The sequence below is a fragment of the Leptonychotes weddellii genome, chromosome 9 (assembly GCF_054177405.1).
Source record: "Leptonychotes weddellii isolate Sample4059 chromosome 9, ASM5417740v2, whole genome shotgun sequence".
Lineage (NCBI taxonomy): Eukaryota > Metazoa > Chordata > Mammalia > Carnivora > Phocidae > Leptonychotes > Leptonychotes weddellii.
The window spans coordinates 101,613,643-101,622,093 of NC_138377.1; the positions used below are offsets into that span (position 1 = coordinate 101,613,643).

At 41.2% G+C, this 8,451-nt stretch overlaps 1 pseudogene; it reads left to right on the forward strand.

Annotated features, from left to right (window-relative positions):
- Window positions 1–2,099: 2,099 nt before the first annotated feature.
- On the forward strand, window positions 2,100–2,897 carry LOC102738740 (enhancer of rudimentary homolog pseudogene; annotated as a pseudogene).
- The last annotated feature ends 5,554 nt before the right edge of the window (window positions 2,898–8,451 follow it).

Genomic DNA, 8,451 nt, shown 5'->3' on the forward strand with positions numbered 1-8,451 from the left:
ATCTTGTTTTTTTGTGTGTGTGTGATTGTGGACACCTTTCAGCATCACTTTCTTGGCCTTCAAAGCCTTTGCTTTGGCTTCGGCTTTGGGAGAGGCAGGGGCTTCCTTCTTCACCCTCAGTGCCATCTTCATGAAAGGACAATATGTTTTAGATTTATAAAGGATCCAATGGATTAATATGGTAATTCTGAGATAGAATAAGCTCATTCTATTAAAAAAAAATAATTGAAGTTTCACTTTGGTTTTTGGAAGACCTCTGTGAAAGAATAAAGTTATAAAATATCAATCCTTATGAATAGTTAGAACTCAAAAAAGAAACTTAAAAATTAAAATTGGGTCTAATGGACCCTGATGGTATACTGTGAGTTAAAATGAAATTCCCCAAAGGAGATTTAGCTGAAGGTCCACCTCTTCTTGCACCCAAATAAGGAAGAATAAGTAGAAACTGTAAGTTTGACATAAAATGAGACCCCATGAAAATGAATGACAAATGACATGCAAATAAATGAGGGCAGTGGTGAGGGCCCTGGTGTTTCTAGCAGACAAGAGATACTGAGTTCCTCTGGGTGGAGGATAGTTCCAAGAAAGCTGTCCCATCCTCCTACCAGGGACTCCCCTTGACCCCTCTGGCTGAGAGACCCAGGCCCAAAGGCTGTTCTTGCTTCCTTACTCCCTCCTCCAGCCATCCACAGAGGCCCCAGTGGCTCACAGGAGCCTTAGGGCTTGATACTCCAGGCTCTTGCCTCTGTCCTGACGCTCCATTCTCCTTGCTTCATGGACCCTGGAACTGGAGTGTGGTCCTGGGTGTAGGGCACTGTGGGGTCAGGAGAGGGAGGCATGGTTTATGTTCTTAGGGCACTTCCTGACCTCCTTCAGGGTTTCTCTTCTTCTGCCACACCCTCCACCCCCCATATGTTCAGCTTTCTCTTCCTCATAGCTTCTACAAATTCACTGTTTCTACTTCATCTTTTAGCTTGCTGGGCATGACCTCTGAGTTCAGATATAGCTTCGTGGCCTCTTTGATACTCACCGTTTCAACTTACTCAGCCTCAGCTTCTTAAATCCCAAAGGGAGGAACTTCCTGTCATGGCAGAGGTCAATGGTTTTAGGTTGAATCTTCTTTGGTAAACAACTATAAATCCCAAGCAAAAAATATATAACAACAGTTTGCAGGCACTCGACAGCAGCCTGTGTAGGCTGGCCATGAAATTTGATGGACAGAGGGCACACAAGGTAAGCCCTACATTTACCGAGCCTTCCCCCTGAGGCTTTTTCCCCAAATGAGGTATAGGGCCAAATGAGGTTCAGGGAGTTGGACCAAGCAGGAAGTGAGTATCTCACTGGGGGGGGGGGGGATATATATATACACACATACATAAAATTGGATTTGGATTGTAGGATACAAAAATCTTTGTAAAAATCCCCTTTAGTTCCTTGGCCAACTCCCAACCTGCACGTGTTCAGGGTGAGGTTTTAAAAGTTTGGCAGAGAACAGCCAGAGAAGCCAGAACAGCTTCCAGAGAAGCTGGAAAGCTGGGAAGACTTCAGAGGCCAAACAGTCCTGGGGAGATTTTAAAATTCAGGCCCAGGCAAAGGGGAGTGATCTTGGTGAATATACCAGGGCTTCAGTTAGGATTCCAGAAAGGCTATATACCCTAAGGAAAGGGTAAACTGTATGAGAAAGGGCAAAACTGAGATGACCACCTTAAGAAAGCCTAAAACCAAGTCTCTACAGGTGAAGGTGACCCACTGGTAATTTTTTTTGTTTTTTAAGATTTTATTTACTTATTTATTTGTCAGAGAGAGAGAGAGAGCGAGCATGCACAAGCAGGGGGAGCAGCCAGCAGAGGGAGAGGCAGAAGCAGGCTCCCCACTGAGCCCAGAGCCATGTGTGGGACTCTATCCCAGGACCCTGGGATCATGACCTGAGCTGAAGGCAGACGCTTAGCCAACTGAGCCACCCAGGCGTCCTTGACCCACTAGTAATTTAAATGCTTAAAGAACACAACCTAATACTTGTCAGAGGAAGATAATAAGATTCACAGATTCTAAAGTGTAGCAAGTACAATCAAGAATTACTAGATAGGGGGATTGGCTGTTGGCGGCTTTGCGGCTAAGCCCGTGCGTGGCAGCGGTGTCCACAGCAGCTGCAGCGAGAGAGTTTGGTGCAATGTCTCACACCATTTTGCTGGTACAGCCTACCAAGAGGCCAGAGGCAGAACTTATGCTGACTATGAATCTGTGAATGAATGCATGGAAGGTGTTTGTGAAATGTATGAAGAACATCTGAAGAGAATGAATCCCAACAGCCCCTCTATCACATATGATATCAGTCAGTTTTTTGATTTTATTGACGATCTGGCAGACCTCAGCTGCCTTGTTTACCGAGCTGATACCCAGACATACCAGCCCTATAACAAACACTGGATTAAAGAGAAGATCTATGTGCTCCTTCATCGGCAGGCCCAACAGGCCGGGAAATAGTTGAGTTAGAAGCAGTAGGGGGATGGAGGTGGGCTTGGAACACAGGTGTGTACAGTGTGCTCTAGTGGAAGTTCTGTATTATAGTAATCCTGTTTCCATTTTGGTATACTCTAGCCAGGATTGAATGTATTAGATGAAATGTGAGGATCTTGTTCAATCTGAAACCCCCATTGCCCCCTTCCCCTCCCTTTTTTTTTTTTTACTTAAACATTTTTATGATAATTTAGATGGAAGTTGTTTGTCAGTTAATCTTGTTTCCAGTCCTTCAAATTGTTCATATCTGCTTTCTAACATTCACTGTACTAACCCTTCTTCAGGTTGGGGTAGGGGGGTAGTGACAGTTTAGTTACATGCTCAAGATAAAGTCTTAGTGAAAAATGAAGAAATGTTCTTTAGTTATAAAAAAAAAAGAATTACTAGATATATGAAGAAGTAGGAAAAAGTGACACAAAATTAAAAGATAAAAGAGGTAATAGATTGAGAGACGTTCTAGATACTGGATTAGCAAATAAGGGCTTTAAAATAAGTAAGATTAATGTGTTGAAGAGAATAGAAGAAAAGATGGGTAAAATGGGCGAAAAGACAGTATTTTTTTTAAGAGAGGGAGGGGGGATGGGCAGAAGGAGAGGGAGAGAGAGAATTTTAAGCAGGCTCCATGCCCAGTGCAGAGCATGATGTGGGGCTCCAATTCATAACACTGAGATCATGATCTGAGCTGAAATCAAGAGTTGGACACTTAACTGACTGAGCCACCCAGGTGACCCAAGACTGTGGAAACAGAAATTCTGAATCTATAAAAATGAAAAATTGGAGCTCAAGGCTGCAAAATAGGATATCTGAAATTAAGAACTCACTGGGGGGCACCTGGGTAGCTCAGTTGGTTAAGGACCTGACTCTTGGTTTTGGCTCAGGTCAGGATCTCAGGTCCTGGGATCAAGCCCCACATCAGGCACCACACTCAGTGGGGAGTCTGTTTGAAGATTCTCTCTCCCTCTCCCTCTGCTCCTCTCCCCTGCTCATGCACTGTCTTTAAAATAAATAAATAAATAAATAAATAAATAAATAAATAAATAAATAAATGTTTTTTAATAATAATAATTATTTTTTAAGATTTTATTATTTGACAGAGAGGGAGAGCACATGCAGGGAGGGTGACAGACAGAGGGAGAGGGAGAAGTAGGCTCCCTGCTGAGCAGGGAGCCCAATGTGGGGCTCAATGTGGGGCTTGATCCCATGATCCTGAGATCACAACCTGAGCAACAGGCAGACACTTAACTGACTGAGCCATGCAGGCGTCCCTAAAAAAATTATTGTTAAAAAAAAAAAAAAAAAGAACTCATTGGATGGGTTTAACAGAAGACTGTATACAGCAGACAGGATTAGTGACCAGCCAATAGAAATTATCCAAATTGAAATAAAGGAATAAACAGAACTGAGCATAAGAGATGTGTAGGACATGTTCAAAAGGTCTAACACATTTTTTTTTAAAGATTTTTAAATTTTATTTTTTTGACAGAGAGACAGCGAGAGAGGGAACACAAGCAGGGTGAGTGGGAGAGGGAGAAGCGGGCTTCCCGCTGAGCAGGGAGCCCAACACGGGGCTCGATCCCAGGACCCTGGGACCATGACCTGAGCCGAAGTCAGATGTGCAACTACAGAGCCACCCAGGCTCCCCTAACATGTGTTTTGAATCTCACAAGGAGAAAGGAAAAAGAATAGGACAGAAGAAATATTTGAAGACGTAATGACTGAGAATTTTCCAAATGTGATGAAAGGCACCAAGCCACAGATTCAAGAATATCAGTGAGCTCCAAGCGGGATAAGTATAAAGAAAACTATACATAGGCCCATCACAGTTAAGTTTTTGAAAATTCAGACACCAGAAAATCTTAAAAGCAACCATATTTTTAAGCAGAGAGAGACAGAATAGAAACAATACAGTTGATGGCTGACTATGGAAACCAGAAGACAATAAAATGACATCTTTAAAGAGCTAAAAGAAAAAAACCCTGTCATCTTAGAATTCTATGCCCAGCAAAATATCCTTCAAAAATGAAAGCAGAATAAATGTGTTTGGATGACAAAAATTGAAAGAATTTGGCTTGTCAGTAATAGACATGTGTACTACAAGAAATTCTTAGGAAGTTCCATAGGCTGAAAGAAAATGATCTCTGATGGAATTGCAGAAAGGAATGAAGAGCATGGTAAAGGGTAAGCATGTATACAATTATAAGTTAATATTGACTACTTACAATAACAACAATATCTCATAATAATTTAATATAAAAATATACAACAATAGTACCAAAGATGGGAGGGGACTAAATGGACTTAAGTGTTCTAAGGTTATTACATTAAGTACCAACTGAAAAAGTATTAATTTAAAGTAAATTGAAATAAGGGGATGCCTGGCTGGCTCAGTTGGTGGAGCATGTAAATCTTGATCTCAGGGTCGTGAGTTAGAACCGCATGTAGGGTGTAGAGATTACTTAAAAATAAATAAAATTTTAAAAAGTTAAAAAATAAATTGAAATAAGAATGCATGTTGCAATCTCTACGATGATCACTAAAATGATAATAGAAGAAGATACAATTAAAAAGCTAATAGTCAAGGGGCACCTGCATGGCTCAGTCAGCTAAGTCTCTGACTCATGATCTTAGCTCAGGTCTTGATCTCAGGGTTGTGAGTTTAAGCTCTGCTGGGCATGGAGCTGACTTAGAATTTTTTTTAATTAAAAAAACCCGATATTCCAACAAAATGGAATAAAACAACAACAACAACAACAACAACTTGATTAACCCAAAAGAAAGTGAAAAAGGAATAAAAGTACAAAGAATAAGTAGAAAACAAATAGCAAGATAAACCCAATTGTATCAGTAATTACAATGAATGTAAATAGTATAAATACACCATTAAAAGACAAGGATTATCAGATTTGATAAAAAAAAATTCATACCTGCTGTTGACAAAAGGCTCACTTTAAATAGAAAAACACAGAAAATCAAAGTGAAAGGTCATAGAGCAGTATGTCTTCAAACATTAACCAAAGAAAGATGATATGGATATATTAATATCAGAAATATAGACTTCAGGGTGCCTGGGTGGCTCAGTTGGTTGGGCATCTGACTCTTGATTTCAGTTCAGGTAATGATCTCAGAATTGTGGGATCAAGCCCTGTGTTGGGCTCCACGCTCAGTGGGGAGTCTGTTTAGGATTCCCTCTCCCTCTAACCCTCCCCCCCGAGTGCTCTCTCTCTCTCTCTCTCAAATAAATAAATAAATCCTAAAAAAAGAAATATAGACTTTAAGAAGTATTATGAGGAAAAGAGGAATATTTCATAATAATAAAATTCCTAAGGGACTATCTATTTGGCCCACTTGTACAACCAGACAGAGGTTCCAAGTTACCATCAGCTGTGAATTGGCTGCACTTACCCATCCCCAGGATGTACTGGGGCTGGGATAACTGCCCTTTCAGCCACTCTGAGGGGGAAGGTATGGGCCACTTGCCACCCTGGTCACTCTGGTTTGCTCCCACCCATCCCATGTTTGATGTCTAAAATGGTACCCAGATATGTTTCCCTCATTGTAGGTAGGTTCTCAGCTGTTAGGGACTCAGCCTGAATCTGGGGTACATAAACACTCCAAGCTTGGCTCTGAGCTACAGTCCAGCCAGGATTCCCATCCCAGGACCTGTGGCCTTAGAGTGGGGGTTGACAGTCCTCTCTGGAAAATCCCATCTCCTTGGCCTTGGCCACCATTCCCATGGACAGTGACCATGTGTACTCCTGAGTGGTGGCTCACGCTATTCCCTCACCCTAGTGGATAGGCAGGTCTTTGCCACCTACTCATTGGGCAGGCTGTGTAGGACAGGACCTGCAACTCCCCAACAGAGCCACAGTTCCTGGCTGATATACCTTAGCACATCATCATTGGAAAATGATCACCACAATAAGTCTAGTTAACATCCATCACCATACAGAGTTATGAATTTTTTTGTTGTGGTGAGAATTCTTAAGATCTGTTTTAGCAACTTCCAAATATACAAAACAGTATTATTAACTACAGTCACCATGCTGTACAAGTCCCCAGGTCTTATTTACAACTGGAAGTTTGTACCTTTTGACTCTCTTTGCCCATTTTGTCCACCCCCTCAGTCCCCACCTCTTGTAACCACCAATCTGTTCTCTATATCTATGAGCTTGATTTTTCTGTCTGTTTTTTGTTTTAGATTCCACATATAGTGAGTTCATATGGTATGTGTTTTTCTCTGTCTGACTGATTTCACTTAGGAAAATATCCTCAAGTTTCATCCATATTGTAGAAAATGGCAAGCTTTCATTCTTTTTTATGGCTAAATAATATTCCATTGTACATATACACCATATCTTCTTTATCCATTAATCCACTGATGGACACTTAGGTTGCTTTCATGTCTTGGCTGTTGTTAATAATTCTGCAATGCCCATGGGGTTGCATATATCTTTTTGAGTTAATGTTTTTGTTTTCTTCAGATAAGTACCCAGAAGTGGAATTTCTGGGTCAAATGGTAGTTCTATTTTTAATTTTTTGAGGAACTTCCACACTACTTTCCATTGCGGCTGCACCAATTTACATTCCCACCAACAGTGCACAAGGGCTCACTTTTTTCTTTTCTTTTCTTTTTTAAAGATTTTATTTATTTGACAGAGAGAGAGACAGTGAGAGAGGGAACACAAGCAGGGGGAGAGGGAGAGGGAGAAGCAGGCTTCCCGCTGAGCAGGGAGTCTGATGTGGGGCTCGATCCCAGGACTCTGGGATCATGACCTGAGCTGAAGGCAGACGCTTAATGACTGAGCCATACAGGTGCCCCAGGCTTACTTTTTTCCATATCATTGCCAATACTTGTTATTTCTTGTCTTTTTGATAATAGCCATTCTAACAGATGAGAAGTGATATCTCTTTGTGGTTTTGATTTGCATTTCTCTGATGATGAGTGATGTTGAGCACCTTTTCATATACCTGTTGGCCATCTGTATGTCTTCTTTGGAAAAATGTTATTCAGATCCTGAATAGATCCATTATAAATAGTCTAAGAAACCATATTTCTGTTTTGTTGTGGTTGGGTTTTTCTATTTTGGGGGGGTGGGGATTTTTCTATTTTTTTTACTTTTTAAATTATAGAATATATCATGTATACAAGAGAGTATGCCTTATATAACATATATGTATTGTTTAAATAATAACAAAATTAACTCCCACATACCTATTACCCAACTAAAAAATAAAACATTCCCAGTTCCCTGAAGCCTCTTCTGTCTCCTCCCAAATTATATCTCCTCTTTCCACTCCAGAGCTTACTACTATCCTTAATAGTCCAGTGTAAATGAAGGCCATGTGGGGAGCAGTAAGACTTACCTGCCCCTTACAGCCAGGGCATTAGCAATGGAGGTGCAGTGGGAGCCAGAACTCCCATGCCCTTCCCTCAGTAACAAGTAGTACTCCTAGTTCAAGATCAGTGGAGACTATTATAAACTGGATTGTTTCCCCTCCCTGCCCAGTGGCAAGTTGAAGCCCTAATCCTTCAATATGGCTGTATTTGGAGACAGTGCATTTAAGGAGGTCATTAAAGTTAAATGAGGTCATAAGGGGGCCCTAATCCAATAGGACTGGTGTCCTTACAAGAAGAAAAAGAAACACTAGGGATGTGTCCACAGAGAAAAGACCATGTGAGCACATAGTGAGAAGGTAGGTTGTCTTCAAGCCAAGGAGAAAGGTCTCACCAAGGAACCAACACCTTAATCTTGGACTTCCTGCATCCGAACTGTGAGAAAATAAATGTATATTGTTTAAACCACCCATTCTGTGGTATTCTTCCTAGCTGACTAATAGAGAGGCTGAGTGAGGAACCTGGAACTCTACTCCCACCTTGCAGTAATGAGGTAGCATCTCTCTTTCTCTTCTGGAGCAGTTGTCAAAATGGAAGGT